The following is a 16324-nucleotide window of genomic DNA, read 5'->3' as shown; positions in this document are numbered from 1 at the left end:
CTTTTGTTTTGTTTTTGAGGTGACCCAAAATTTCTCACAAAACATTTTTATCTGAGAAAAACTCCTGTGAAAAAAACATTTGGCAGAACTTTATTTGACTAATCTCCATCAATTTTGTTTTGTTTTGTATGTGTCAACTACCATTTTCCTTTCATGATGCTCCCAAGTGACACATCACAGAGGCTGCAAAATGAGGGCCTGGCTGCCAGTGCAATTGCTGCTATGCCAAAGGAAGGAAGTTGTACTACTCCCATGCCAATGATGATTCCAGCTATTTGTGGGTGTAGACTAATTGATATCTCATTGCCGGATATCCGAGTGCTCTCTCTGTCAGCAGGAAATAAAACCTGAGAACATCATGTCGCTGCCATTGGAGTGAGCTGAGAATCATCTAAACATCTAAACAAGGAAATAAACAACTATCTGACTTTTAGAAGATATCTGAAGGCACCCCTATATTGGGAAATTTTTAATGTCTAGTGTGTTTTTTACAATTTTTATATGCTGTAAGCTGCCTGAGTGGGTGGGGTATAAAAAATTATTATTATTATTATTATTATTATTATTATTATTATTATTATTATTATTTCAGGAAAAGGAGCTCCCAGAATATCGGAAGAGGAGAAGCTAAGCTCTGAGATGATGAATGAGCATGTTGCTTAGAATCTCTATCTCTGGGACTAGAGAAAGTTTTTTGAACTGCATTAAGGACTAAAAAGAAGATACGACTGTATGACTTGCCTGTTAAAGTGGGTTCTCCTTCATGGAGAGCACGTGTTGTGGTGGGAGCAACCATGACATTCCCTGTTGCTGGGAGGGTTAGTTTGGATGGCCACGGATTTGATTGGGCACCTCCAATGTTGCTGGGGAAAATTGATGCAATTTTATTTGATTGATGGGGGGGTGCTATATAGGTCCCTGTGTGCAGCGTTGAGCTTCTTCTTTTCGCTGCACACATCGGATTACCCACCCTCCCTCCCTTTATTTAGGGTTTGTTTGTGCTGACCTTGCTATGCCTGTCATGGGGTCATTTGCTTTGGAGCAGAGGCCTGGTAGGAATTTTACCATATGGCTGATTGGCTGGTGCCATTTGGGTTTTGCCTACTGCGTAGCAAATCATCACAACTTGTAAGTTGTGGTTAGGCATTGGTTAATTTTTTGGTTGGTGGAGGGGATGAGGTTGGCTGTGCCTGCCCCTCCAATGCTGCTGCTGCAAGGGTATTCTGTTAAAGGAATCCAAGGGCTCGCCATGCTTTTGTCCGTATTCCTGACAAACAGCTAGAGCCATGCAAGAGTACCAGGGAGCATTTGGGGAGAGGTGTGAGCCTGGCATCCAGCTTTTGCTCTCCCCAAAATTGCTTACCCCTACTGACTTCCGCACAGGTGTGGTTGCCAGTTCTGTTCCTACCTCCAAGTGGGAACAGATTGTCGCTAACCAATGCCTAAGCAACCACTCACTTACTGTAATTCAATAAAGTTGTGGCCAAAATTATGCCAAAAACCAAAACAAAAATGATGTGTGAACGTGTTTTTATTCAGGGGTGTCTTGGGGGTCCTCGACAGGCAAAGAACAATGTGCTACTTTGCATCTTGTATTGTTTATTTATACCTATTTTAAAAACCGTTTGCAGTACAGCTTTGAAACTCATTCTTGTGGTTGAAAGCAAATTGCTTTCTATTATACACAAAGTCCAGATAAGGGATTCTGTTGCAGCAATTCTAATATTCCAGAATAACAGACATTTTCAATGGTGGCTCCCTGCCTTTGGAATGCCCCCCCCCCCGCCCAGGGGAGTCAAGCTTGTCACGATCACTGCTTAAATTTAGGTGTTGGGCAAAAACATTTAGTTTCAGCCAGGCTTTTGACCTTTAACTAGGAGAATTTTAGATACTGTGGCCTCTCTTACTAGGTTGGATTTTTATCTAAATTGGTGTTTATAGCTCTTATTCATTTTGTATTAGCTTTATACATTTTGTGTATAGTATTGTTAAGCTGCTTTGAGTTTAATTTTCATGAACAAAAGCAGCTAAAAGGTTTGATAAATATCAAATCAATAAGTAGTAGTAATCATAAATACAATAAAAATATGTATTGGTTGCTTCAGTATTTTCTCCTACAGCTCCCTGGTGTAAGGCTGGATTACCCTCATCCCAAAGGTTTCCATAATATAGGAAGAAGACAGTTCAATTCACTTTACCTCTTCTTGTTTGTTTTGCCAGATGGATGATTCAGATGATGTGCCCCCTCTCTCTCCTCCTCAAGTGCTTGCTAACTGCCATTTGGCCTTTTGCTCACTTATATCTTTTCCTCATTCCTTTACAAAGAAAGGATTACCTATGCTCCCTTCTTTGCCTATAGAGATGTTTGTCACTTCGATAATTCTGCCCTAGCTGCATAAAAGAGATTCAACACATCCTTGCCTCCTTAATGGAATCCTGCCTTGCCCTATTATCTCATGCATGAGGAAAACAAGATAGCTAGCAAATGGGTTCTTCACACTACAGTGCCTTGCATCGCTTCCACTGTTCTGTAAGATGTCCACAAGATTCACTTCTCCCCGATTCCTTGGCCCACTCAGGTTACAAACAGTTTCAGGGAAGATATGAATTTGCTTCACAGAGGACCCAGTTACTTACAGAAAGCTGGGAAAGAGACTGGATGTGTGGAGCAGGAGAGCAGGAGAAACCATAGCTATATTATCTCCTGCTGAATAGGAAGACTGAATGGTCTACAGTGTGTGCATTATCCATCTTTCAACCTGATAAAAGCTTTTGTAGAATGTGAATGAGGAGGGAAATAGCTCAATAGCAGAGAAACTGAGGTCCCAAGCAAAAACCCCAGCATCTCCAGGTAACGCTGGAAGACAATGCTGCTGGATATCCTAGACTGGGTAATAAGGGAGGTTCCTATTTTTATATATATAAACTAAGCCAGTATTACAACTCTGATTTTTTTTGTTTCCCCTCAAAGGCAGTAATCTTACTCACATATACCTGGAAGTAAGTACCATTTAATTTAATGGGGCTTATGTGTCTCTAGGCATGCACCGGCTTGCCCTGCTAAATGAATAATAATACAGTGGTACCTCAGGTTTGGGACACAGGTGGCGCTGTGGGTTAAACCACAGAGCCTAGGACTTGCTGATCAGAAGGTCAGCGGTTTGAATCCCCATGACAGAGTGAGCTCCTGTTGCTCGGTCCCTGCTCCTGCCAACCTAGCAGTTCGAAGGCACGTCAAAGTACAAGTAGATAAATAGCTATTGCTCCGGCGGGAAGGTAAACGGCATTTCTGTGCACTGCTCTGGTTCACCAGAAGTGGCTTAGTCATGCTGGCCACACGACCCGGAAGCTGTACGCCGGCTCCCTTGGCCAATAAAGAGAGATGAGCGCCGCAACCCCAGAGTCGGTCATGATTGGACCTAATGGTCAGGGGTCCCTTTACCTTTACCTCAGGTTACATACGCTTCAGGTTACAGGCTCCACTAACCCAGAAATAGTGCTTCAGGTTAAGAACAGTTTCAGGTTAAGAACGGACCTCCGGAATGAATTAAGTACTTAACCTGAGGTACCACTGTATGCATATCAATTTGATTTGAGGACAATTTACAATCACACAAAACTGGTGGGCGACTGGATAGCAGGATGCAGACTTGATCCAGGTCTGGAAATCTTTTACCTCTCCTTTGCAACTGGAGGAATAACATGTGCAAAGTCTGGAGGTGTGTGGTTAAACATCCACCTTCAGGTTGCACAGTCCTGTACAGTCTCCTAGTTAGTCCAATTATTGAACCAATACTGTCAGACAGGTGCATCTGACATAGACAGTCCCAATATTCTATGGCAGAATCCAAATCGGCAATTTGCAGGAACTGTGGTTCTGCTCACAAGAACCTTTGTCTCATGACAGTAAATGTGTCCTAAATTAGGGCACTTGATTTTTGTTTTCTAAAGCAAGGACCAAGATTTATGGTGGTAATCTTTCCCATTGAATCAGATGAAATGGAAGAACTATGAAAGCCAGGACGTACTGGAGCTGAGCACTACAGAATATAAAGCTATCCCCAGTGGCGGATCTTGGGATCTTGAATTTCCTTAGCTCCCTCTGTGACACCAAAATTCATCACCCCTCTGCCTGTTGCGCTCCATTCTAAACAACAACAACAACAGCAACAACTCTGGGAGGCTCCCAATCGAGTGTTAAAAACAATACAGCATTAAATATTAACAACTTCCCTGAACAGGGCTGCCTTCAGATGTCTTTTAAAAATAGGATAGCTGCTTATTTCCTTCACATCTGAAGGGAGGGTGTTCCACAGGATGGGTGCCACTACCAAGAAGGCCCTCTGTCTAGTTCCCTGTAACCTCACTTCTTACAATGAGGGAACCACCATCAGGCCCTCAGCGCTGGATCTCAGTGTCTGGGATGAACGATGGGGGTGGAGACGCACCTTCAGGTCTACTGGGCCGAGGCCGTTTAGGGCTTTAAAGGTCAGCACCAACACTTTGAATTGTGCTCAGAAACATACTGGGAGCCAATGCAGATCTCTCAGGACTGGTGTTATGTGGTCCCAGCGGCCACTCCCAGTCACCAGTTTAGCTGTCGCATTCTGAATTAATTGCAATTTCCAGGTCACGTTCAAAGGTAGCCCCATGTAGAGCACATTGCAGTAGTCCAAGCAGGAGATAATTAGAGCATGCACCACTCTGGCAATACAGTCCGTGGGCAGGTAGGGTCTCAGCCTGCATACCAGGTGGAGCTGTTAGACAGCCGCCCTGGACACAGAATTAACTTGTGTCTCTATGGACAGCTGTGAGTCCAAAATGACTCCCAGGCTGTGCACCTGGTCCTTCAGGCGTACAGTTACCCCATTCAGGACCAGGGAATCACCCACACCCACCTGTCCCCCCAAAACAGTACTTCTGTCTTGTCAGGATTCAACCTCAATCTGTTAGCCGCCATCCATCCTCCAACCACCTCCAGACACTCACATAGGACCTTCACCGCCTTCACTGGTTCTGATTTAAAAGAGAGGTAGAGCTAGGTGTCATCTGCATACTGATGAACACCCAGCCCAAACCCCCTGATGATCTCTCCCAGCAGCTGCATGTAGATGTTGAAAAGCATGGGGGAGAGGACAGAACCCTGAGGCACCCCACAGGTGAGAGCCCAGGGGTCTGAACACTCATCTCCCACCACTACTTTCTGAACACGGCCCAGGAGGAAGGAGCGGAACCACTGTATAACAATGGCCCCAGCTCCCAACCCCTCTAGATGGTCCAGAAGGATGTTATGGTTAATGGTGTCAAAGGCCACTGAGAAATCCAGCAGAACTAGGAGACAGCTCTCACCTTTGTCCCTAGCCCGCCGGAGTTCACTGACCAGTGCGACCAAGGCAGTTTCAGTCCCACAGTGAGACCTGAATCCCAATTGGAAGGGATCCAAATGGTCCACATTCTCCAGGCATGCTTGGAGTTGTTCAGCAACCCCCCCCCCCCTCTCAATCACCTTGCCCAAGAATGGTAGATTTGAGACTGGGCAATAGTTGGTCATATTGTCCGGGACTAAAGATGTTTTTTTTAAGAAGCGGTTTAATGACCGCCTCTTTCAGAGGGTCTGGGAAGGCTCCCTCGCAGAGGGAAGCATTCACTACCCCGCAGAGCCCATCACCTAGCCCTTCCCAGCTCGCTTTTATTAGCCAGGATGGGCAAGAGACAGGTGGTTGGTTTCACTCGTCTAAGCAGCCTGTCCACATCCTCGGAGGTAACAGATTGGAATTGATCCCATGTAACATGACTAGACAGGACTCTAGCACTCTCCCACCCTACCCTGCTCCCACGGTGGAGTCTATCTCCTTCCGAATCTGAGTGACTTTATCTGCAAAAGCTTTGCAAAAACCAGGCCCTGGTGACCAAGGTGGTTCCGATAGATTGCAAACCACCTGAAAGAGTTTCCTGCTGCTGTTTTCTGCAGATGCAATAGAGGCGGTGAAGAAGGTCCTCTTCACCGTTGCCATTGCCATTTGGTAGGCTCAACGTTGAGCTCTAGCCTGTGTCCAGTCTGATTCAGAATGAGTTTTCCACCACTGGCGCTCTAGCTGTCTCAATGATTGTTTCATCACCTTCAGCTCTGAGGAAAACCACGGGGCTGTCTGGGCTCCATGCAATCGGAGAGGGCACTTCAGAGCCAGACAATCAATAGCCCTGGTTAACTCCGCATTCCAGCAGGCCACCAGGGAATCAGCTGAAAGGCCATCAACATGGGATAAAACATCCCCTACCACTCTGGAAGCCAATTGGATCCATTATGTGGCAGGGGCGGACCATCCGAATCGGTCCCACCTCCCTGCAGAGGGGAAGGGTTGCGGAGAAGTCCAATTGCACCAGGAAGTGATCTGACCATGGCACTTCTTTTGTTACTGAGTGTCAGATCACCAACATCCACAGAGGTAAACACCAGGTCTGTAGTAAAGTTAGTATCTGTTTATAAGCTGTTCCTTGGTCAAGCAACAAGAGTGAGGCCTTGTGTGTAACCAACAAGCCACAAGGACCATGGGAAATAAGTCTTGTCCCTTTAACCTCAGACTAACAGGCTCCCAGGGTGTGAGAGGTTTACTATGGGAAAGGAAACCCCTGATTTAATGAAAGCTTTGACACCTGGGTCCGAAGTTATGTGCATTCCCTCAGTGATGTTATCTGGCCTTGATTACCGGGGAATGTGCATCTGCATAAACTCCACGGAAGGGAGGAAACCCCTTTGATTTAGGCTCTGGGTTCTTAATGAGACCAGCTGCCAGAAGTTAGATTGATTAGCCCACAGACCAGTCATTGGAGAATTTGAAAATAATCAGGAGTTATGATTGGTTTCAGGGGTTCCGACGCTACGTGCAAATTGGGGATAAAAGATCTTGGGAATGGCTGAGAAAGCGCACTCTGCAATCTGCAAATCGCCCGGCTGCTGATGTTCCATCTAAGTAGCCGTCCTTTCATCCTTTGTGATGGAGAATTGCGAAAGCCTCTGAATGCGGAACATTGGAAGGACTTTAACTATTCTATCTGTGCCTCAGTTGTGAGTATGTAAGTCAGTTAGATTTTACAATGTTCTTATTTTCTTGCTTGTAACTTACTAAAGAAGTGCCTGCTATTTTTAGCATGTTTTCTTATGTTCTTTTAAAATAAATTTTTAAAGAAGAAACTGTTTGGTTTGTGTGCCTTTCCGGGGGGGGGGGGGAGCTAATTCCTAGCCTTACGCTTGGTTACGCTCTACCGTGGAATTTGTCTGCAAGTCTGTGGATACAACTTGTGGAGTGGGGATAACGAGTAATAACTGGGCACAGCCTTCTCCCTGGGTTGTGGCTCTGAGTTCCCCGGACCAAAGGGAGTGGTGGCAGCCTTACCGGTTCTAGTTTGTTCTGTTTTTGTAAATTGTAAACGTGCCTGCCAACCCTGCTCAAGAAACCTGGTCTGGCTGGAGAGCAAAGACAGGTGAGGGAGGGGCGAGCGGTTGGGGGCAAGTTTACCACAAGGTCTAAGGCATGTCCGCGGCTATGAGTTGGGCCAAACTTATTCAGGGACAGCCCCATGGAGGCCATGCTTTCCACGAACTCCCAAGCGGCCCCTTGTAAGGTTGTGTCGGCATGGATGTTAAAATCCCCTAGGACAACCAAACTAGGTGTCTCCAGGAGCATATCCGCCATGACCTGAAGCAACTTGGGCAGGGAATCCTTGGTGCAGTGGGGAGGTCAGTACACCAAAAGGAATCCTGTACTGTCCCTATTGCCCAACTTCCAGAACATGCACTGAGAGAACTGGGTCTTCCCAGTGATGCAAACTAGTGACTTCCTAAAAATCACTGCAACCCCCCCTCCCCGCCCACAAGGCCTGGGTTGCTGTGCGTAAGAGAAACCTGGTCAACAAGCAGCGGCAAGGACAGTCCCATCTGCTTCATCCAACCAGGTCTCTGTCACACATGCCAGCATCCCCTGCAGTGTGCTGAGGCTCCACACTTAGCGTGGCCGGACCATTCAAACTCCCTTAAATCCGCCTCTGATAATCCTACATTATTTCTTCTGAACTTCAGATCTTGACGAGAGCTACAACTTCATTGTCCCTTTTTAAGTCTGTTAAGCCAATGCTTGTCGAATTGTCAGTATACTTAGGGTTCTCCCCTTCCCCCCAGTTTCCTTTCATTCTTTTAAAGAAGTTCTATTCCCTTCTGATGTGCTCCATATCCATTTCAGTTTCCCATAAACGGAAATTAAAAGTAAATTGAACTTCTTTAAGTGGGTGCACTTGAATGGTCTTCAAACCTTGAATTGCCTTGGAAACCAGAGCTTTGTCTAAGGGTTTTCCTCTTATTTGACAATGGAGTGATCTAATTATAGAGGGTTCTGATTAGTTCCAAATTATAACTGGATAAGAATTTGGGCAATATGAATAGACTGGTGATTAAATACAAAATTATCTGTTTTGTTGTGATGATGGTTTGTGTGTGTGTGGTTTTTGTTTTTGTTTTAAATTCAAAGTCCTTGTAAGTTCATAATATAGATGACAGAGCTGCAGAAGAAACTTCTGTGAAATTGAACATTTAAAAAATTGTTGAAGAGCATTGAGTACTTTCAGAAGTGATCTGCCATCTTCAGATATTCTCTTCAAAACTTTTGCCACAATGAATGATAATCTGATTAGGACTGGCTTATGCACTTATCCACAAGGCACATCAGGAAGAACTTGGTAAGAGCTGTTCAGCAGTGGAACAGACTCCCTTTGAAGGTGGTGATCTCTCCTTCCTTGGAGGTTTCTAAGCAGATGTTGGATGGCTATCTATAATGGATACTTCAGCTGAGATTCCTGCATGGCAGGGAGTTGGACTAGATGAGCCTCAGGGTCCCTTCCATCTCTATTATTTTATGATTCTATGTAGTTGTCCAGCCAACTTATATGTACAAAATAATCCATGCATTGAAAGAATGTGTGCATTAAAATGAATATACAGTGGTACCTCTGGTTATGAACTTAATTCGTTCTGGAGGGCCGTTCTTAACTTGAAACTGTTCTTAACCTAAAGCACCACTTTAGCTAATGGGGCCTCCACTGCTGCCGCACCGCTGCCACATGATTTCTGTTCTCATCCTGAAGCAAAGTTCTTACCCCAAGGTACTATTTGTGGGTTAGCAGAGTCTGTAACCGGAAGCGTCTGTAAACCGAGGTACCACTGTATCAGTGAAAGTAACATATAAAATGCATTTAGGGAAAATTCCTTGCAAAAATGTGTGTCAGTTCAAACTGTATTTAAAAATGTGTTTATTAAAAGACATTCACACTAAAATTCTCATGCAGATTTTTTAAAATTCAAAATGCTATGAGATGTGAAGAGCTGGATTTAAGACTGACAAAAACGAAAAACATTGAGAACTGAAATTAACAGGTCCTTCCATCCCTGTTTAGGACTTGGGTTGCTGGGGCAGAGCCAAACTGCAGAAAAAGTGGAGATGCCTGACCAGCAGCCTAATGAAGGCAGAGGAGCAACTTCTAAGGGTCTCTGGGTGATTAAGCAAGGAAAGGGAGCAAGATAACATGAGACAGTGGCAGGAGAGTGCAAAGACAGAGAAAGGAAATAAAGTTGGTCTATACAACAGACCAGGCAATTGTTCTTTATCACCTAGCCCGGAAATACTCAACACCTAGACGGGGCCAACTTTGCGCAGCTTTCATAGATTTGAAAGCTGCGTTTGATAGTATCCCGAGGAAATTACTATGGGATAAACTTGCCAGTTGGGGAATAGATAGAAGGCTCCTGTGGCTTATTTCCCAACTTCACGCCGGGTCCGTGGCCAGGGTGAGATTATCCCCTGCTGGAGACCTGACTAACCCAGTGCCAGTAAATAAGGGTGTACGCCAGGGTTGTATTTTAGCGCCGCTTCTTTTTAACTTATTTATCAGTGATATGAGGAACCCATTAGCCGTCTCACATAAATTTATCCACTCCCCTCGTATAGCAGATTACCGTTGTCCTTTACTTCTCTACGCAGATGATGCTGTACTACTCTCTTACTCCAGAGTGGGTTTAAGGAGGGCACTAAAGATTTTTGCGACATATTGCCATTCTAATCATCTGTCTATTAACCACACCAAGTCCAAAGTACTGATATTTTCAAGGAGTCGAAAACTTTATTCATGGAAACTGGAGGGCACGAAAATTGAACAAGTACACAAATTTAAATATTTGGGAATTTATTTTCAATATAATTTAGGGTGGAAAGTGCATGTTGAATATCTTCAAAACAAGACAAAAGCCCTTTCACACTCCCTCCTTCGTTTTTTCTACCCTGAGGGGGCCTTATTCATCCCTGCGGCCCTAAAAGTGTATAGCATCAAAGTGACGGCCACAATGGCCTATGCTGCACCTTTATGGGCTGCCTTTGCAAACCTCTCACCATTAGAGTCACTTCAAAGCCAATTCTTACGCCGACTTTTAAAATTACCAACATGCGTAAGTAACGCGGCTATTCGTTTAGAAATGAAGATCCCGTCAGTGGAGTTAGTTATATGGAGGAGAGTTTTGATCTATTGGATATCCCTATGGCATAAACTCCCGAACCACTATCTCATTCAATGCATGTGGCGAGATGACTTCACAAATTTGTGGTCAGGAAAAATCCTTGCCAAATTGCAGTACTATGAGATCTCACCCACTGAATTGCTCAAACTGGATCTAAATGTGGCAAAAAGGTGTATAAATCAAAGGCTGGATGATGCGGAGCTATACCAAAATTTTGTAGCTGGTGGTGGAGCCTGTTCGCCATTAAATTTCGGCATAACCCCTATCTACCGCACTCCATCCTACTTAACATCGCTTATGGCCGCGTCTCACCGATATGCCTTCATTAGAGCTAGGTTTAATGTCTTTCCAACAAACGTGCTGAGACATAGATTCACTAAGGGCCAAGTCCCTTCAACGTGTGCTTCTGAAATGAAAACATCTGAATCTCTATATCATGTTATGTTTATTTGCCCTTTGTACAGTTCAGCCCGTGCTAGCATACTAAACTCCATAACCCAGCCAATGGCTGACAAACCAGTAGACCTACAGCTTGCCTGGGTTCTTCAAGATGTGGATCCTTATATTACCCTACAGGTTGCTAAATTCCTAACAGCCGTCCTCTCGTACAAGAGATGGAATGGAATGTTAGCTGATTATTGATAGTTATAAGAATTTTTTATAACGACATCAGATACTGATTTTAGTGTAGTGCAAATTTTTTTTAATTTTAATCTTAATCTTAAACTTTTCCTATGAATGGCTGATATTTGTCTTTGTGAGTTGTAAACTGTGCTATACTACTTGTGGCTTGTACGAGTCCGCTGTTTTATTTGATTTGTTGTGTTGTGTTGTGTTTCATGATGGGCGTAAAGCCGAATAAACATAAACATAAAGTTGGTCTAGGGAGAGTTGAGTTTGGGAGGAGGGCAAGGAAACATAAGTGATTGGGCAAGCAAAGCCCCCAAAATAATTTATGCCAAATGAAGGAATTATGAGAAGTAACATAAACCACATCAGGAGTGAGCTACAGCAGAACAGGCAAGAAGCAGTGGCTGGTCTTATATCAGCATAATTAGCTAGGGGTGAAGGAATTTAAGTTAAGAAAGGATTGTATGATGATGCGAACTCCAAACTCATGGGCAGGCCCCAACATTTCTAGCTAGTGTGGATAAAACATCATTGTCTGAAACCCTTGCAATCCATTGCTATCCACTGTTGACCATACTGAGCTAGCTGGAGTGATAATCTGACTCAACACAAGACAGCTTCCTGTGTTCATACCCAAAGTGGATATTGTCATTATGCTTCGGTGTGATTCATCTTGTTGTCCACATTTCCTGCCAGTCAACTTCCACTGGGGTGGCAATGTTCTTCACTGGGTGCGATTAGTCACTTTCTGATGTAGAAAGCTGTAGAGTTTTCTGTTCTCAGAGGAGTCTCATCACCCATCTCTGCTGCATATTTCCATCCTTCCAAGTAAGAGCTGTGCCTGGATCAGTAATTCACTGGGAAACACAGGGATGGGGGATAAAAAGCCTAGCATTACACATGAAAAGGAAACCCTGTTGGTTTCATAAGTGAACTTCATCTCCATCCAGAAGAGAGGGGAAAAATACTCTTAACCAGAAATTTGGGGGACATTGCTCTAATAGTTGGAGGCTTTAGAACTTTCACTGTAAATGGAACAGATTTCTAACTTGCAAGCTCTGAATAAAGAGCCAAGCTTAATGCATTTGAAGTGCAGGAAAAAGTGGATGCACAAATGGGGATATTTATAGAAATGACATGTGCCTATATCTTGAAGAGGTGCTATATGATATTATGGGTAAACTGATCTGCTAGAAAGTTGAAAAGGCGCTAATGACCAGAGAATGGAACAGTCCATTTCATCTGTATGCTGTTTTGCTAACAATTTAGAATGTACCCACAACTGCAATTCAGATAACATTTTAGGCAGACGGATAACATCAAGGGAGCTACATCTTCAGATTCTCAAAAATTATCAGCCAGGACTGAAAATCATGAAAATGGCAGATATAGTGACGATAAAACAGTCCCTGTTCTGCAGAAGGGTAGCACACAACCACTAAGGTTCCTAAGAAGCGGCATTGTAGAAGGGGGACACAAGAGTGCCCAGCTTTGGGACTTCTTTGGGGGGGCAGCAGGAATGATTGTGTCATCTGTCCACTAGCTGGGGGAAGTTATGGGGCCTCCTCGCTCTGAAAGGTGAAGGATGTGTTAATGAGATTCTTTGTCTTTCTAGTTAAAAGTAAAAGGTTGCACATCATCTGGCCTGGAGGTCTTTTGATGAAGCTCAATGTGTTCTACAAGCTGCTTCCCACCCTCTAACAAACACTCTCTGTTTTCCCTATCAGCCCAGTGGGTTTTTGAAATTCTCTTTCTTTAATGAATCCATGCATCCATTAAGCAAAATGGATGTCATGTAGTCAATGTGCATAACAACCAGCCAATTTGAATGTTCACCAAATCTCATGGAGAATGTGGACATAATCCATTCATGAATAGAGAATTGTGCACATTTCCTGGGAGGCCCTCGGAACTGTGCATATTTTGGAGAATGTACAAAATCCAGTCAATATTTGCATATTTCCAAAGCCTGTTGGAGATTATATATGTTTACCAATAAATGTGTAGAATTCCCAATTTGTGAATGGATTACTGTATTTGTAAGGCCTGGTGAATGTTCACAAGAAGCACATTAGACAAACCATTCAACTCATATTCCCCTTAACACATGTGTGAATGAAACAGCAGCCCCTACACTAATAGGTTTTGAAACTTAGGTAGAGTGCTGCACAGTAAGAGAACGGTGTGGTGTATGTAAGGTTTGGGAAGTGGGAAGAAGTAGGGTGTATAGGCTTAGTACAAAGGAACAGTAACAATGCAGGAATCAAATCTGACAGGATCCAATTGTCCATCAGTGAACTTATAGTCTGGACATCGTGGTTCAATGCACATTCAACAAAGCAGCAGTTGTTTACTACAGCACCAGCCAACAGGGCCAGCCCTACCATTAGGCTACAGCCTGGCAGCAGCTGCTGGAAAGTGCAGTGCAGTGGTGAGGTGTTCTAGGTCCAATGCAGGGCTTCTCTATCTTTCTGATGCAATGGGGGACACTCGCCCATCAACACGGCTGAAGTAAGTTTGAACTGTTCACCCAGTTGGGCTATATATGTAGAATTGGTGGTAGATCATAGGCACTGCAGACCAGGATGGCTGTAAATTTGCTTACCGGGTTTATTTCTATTTATGAACCTTCACCACTTCCAGTGGCTTTCCAGTATCAAGAAGACTTACTATTTATTGGCACTGTGTGTGAGGACAATGATACTCTGCAGTAAAAAGAGAGGGGCAAGACGAAAGAAAATTACCACATCCAAAGTATATTATCCCACACTGCATTGCACAAATGACTGCTATCATTAATAAATTAAACCAGGATTTTAGTAGTGAGATTCATCAGCATCGAAACTCCTGTCAGATGATTGCTGGAGACTCTAATCCGAGTTGCTTCTTTACCAGCATCAAAAATAAAACTTTTTGGGGAGGAAATGAACCTTTATTTTGCCCCAATGTTCTGGTAGCTTAAAATTATAGCTGCATCTCCTTCTCTCCCTATCTGATGAATGGAAAAGAAGGCAGAGTTCTGAACTTCTGCAGGGTTTATAGATGCAATGATTCACCCTTTCAGCCATTGGTAGCTGTGTGATAATAAAAGATAAATCGGAGATTGCAAGAAACAACAAACCAAGAAAATATATTTGAGACAAAGTAATCTGCTTCAAGGCGCTTCTTAACATTTGTAATTTAAGTCTACTGTGCCTCCAGGGTGGACATATTTCCCAGTCTTACCTTATGGAAATGGTAGTCAATGTGTTGCCCTCCAGGGGTTATTGAACTACAATCCCCATCATTTCTGACTTTTGGCTATGTTGGCTGGGACTGTTGACACCTGCTGTCCAGCAACACCTGGGGGACACCACTTTTTTTTTTATTTAATAGCAAAACATATAACCATCTTCAGGAACAGGTTTAGCACCTCATATATTGTTTGTGAAAAGGAAACTATGCCCAGTGGTGTATTTGTGTAATTAATTTTCTTATACCCCTTCTCCTTTGGACAACAATATCACATAAGCCTTCTTTACATGATAATGTGTATTACTGCACTTCAAAATGTGGTAAGCCAGTCTTGAAGCATTTGGGTCCTACTGCTCATTTTGCTGCAAGACTCTTTGGACTTCTTCAACAAAGTTCTGGCCTGGTGTACCATCTCCTGGAGACAAGCTATGGGACCAGCTTCAGAGGCTGGCTGCTGCTGATAACCAGTTGCTGGATGGATGGGTGAGATCTTGGTCTAGCGTTCACCCCATAATTCTCCTAAAGGGAAAAGGCAATATGAACTTGTAATTTTCAGCTTAGGTAAATGCTGAAGTTGGCTACCAACTTGGATGACATTAACAGAGGATTAGACAAATTCATGGATAATGCTATCAATGAGTGCTGGTCTAGGACCTGGGAGATTCAAGTTCAAATTCCTTCCACAGACATGAAGGTCAGTGGGTGACCTTTGGCCAGTGATTATCCCTCAGAGGAGGGAAAGAGCCATATACACAACCTGGAGCTCCTTTGAAGTAATGTGGAATATACCTGTAATAATAAATAAAAATAGTTAATAAAATTGTAGAAAGCTGTAACTGCCTCTGAATACCGGTTCTTGGGAATCCAAAATGGCAAGAGTGCTCAGGTCCTACCTGAAGACTTCCCATGGAAATTTGACTGCCCACTCATTGGGAGTTTATTTTTTAGTTGCAAACTGATGTGGAAATGTGGAAAAATGAGAAACCAAGAGAAAGCAAAATGGCATTCTTTCCACTCCCTAATTCATACCTGCAGATCATCCATTGACTGGAATGCTGTTGCTAGATATTTTCTTGGAAGGTTACCATAAAAGTATACTGAGTGGCATTTTCATTTGTTGCAGAAGTCACAGGAGTGAATTGTGCCGTCAACTCTCAAATGGTGTCTTCACAACTCTGATTCTGAGCTCAAACAAGCTTTCAATAGAATCCAAAGCCAGACACGGCAGGTCAGGACTCTTTTGAATTGGAACACCTGATTATGATTCTGCCAATCAGAAGAAACTGTAAACAGACAATAAATAGGCTTAAAAATGGGAAAGTCCTGAAAATAGCCAATTTTATGCTTCAGCTGTGTCAGGCAGTTTAGCACTAATTAAATTTTGCACCAACCTGCCTGAGGTTATGCCATTAACAGTGCTAATATATATCTAGATATAAATAAATACATCCTGGGCCTAATGTGTGAGGAAAGCAAAAGTATTTTTGATGGTACAATATAATCTAATTTATACTCATTTATAAATACTTCAAGCTACATTAGATCATTTGCTGTACTGAAATAGTTTCTCAGCAAAATATGATATGAGCTCTCCCAAAGGTTTATTGCACAGCGGGGGGGGGGGGAGAGTTGAGCTTATCTGCTTTCACAAATGCATTTTCTCTACATCTCACAGAGAAGCATTTGCAATTTGGCTCTATGCTTGTCCGTACTGGTAAGATTCCCAGAATTGCAGTACCAGACCAAAAATGTCAACACAAAGGAGACAATTCACACAGACACAGTAAACTGGCTGCAAGGCTGTGATCTTTAAATCCTTTACAGTGCACCCCAGCATAAGAAATCCACCAGGGCAAGTGTTTCCACCCCTATGCCTGAATGGAGAATAAGATGGATCAGTAT

General features: G+C 43.5%; 1 long non-coding RNA gene across 1 annotated transcript; it reads right to left on the bottom strand.

The window, feature by feature from the left end:
- Positions 1-11439: 11439 nt before the first annotated feature.
- On the bottom strand, positions 11440-15862 carry LOC307208331. Its single transcript, XR_013835100.1, has 4 exons — positions 15452-15862; positions 14414-14530; positions 13794-13893; positions 11440-12045 (listed from the first exon to the last, which is right to left on the bottom strand). It is a non-coding gene; the product is annotated as an uncharacterized lncRNA (long non-coding RNA).
- Between the last annotated feature and the right edge of the window lie 462 nt (positions 15863-16324).

Source organism: Podarcis cretensis (assembly GCF_951804945.1).
Source record: "Podarcis cretensis genome assembly, chromosome: Z".
In the NCBI taxonomy this organism is placed as follows: domain Eukaryota; kingdom Metazoa; phylum Chordata; class Lepidosauria; order Squamata; family Lacertidae; genus Podarcis; species Podarcis cretensis.
Note: the sequence above shows the minus strand (reverse complement) of the source record. Positions and strands in the feature narration are given on the sequence as shown.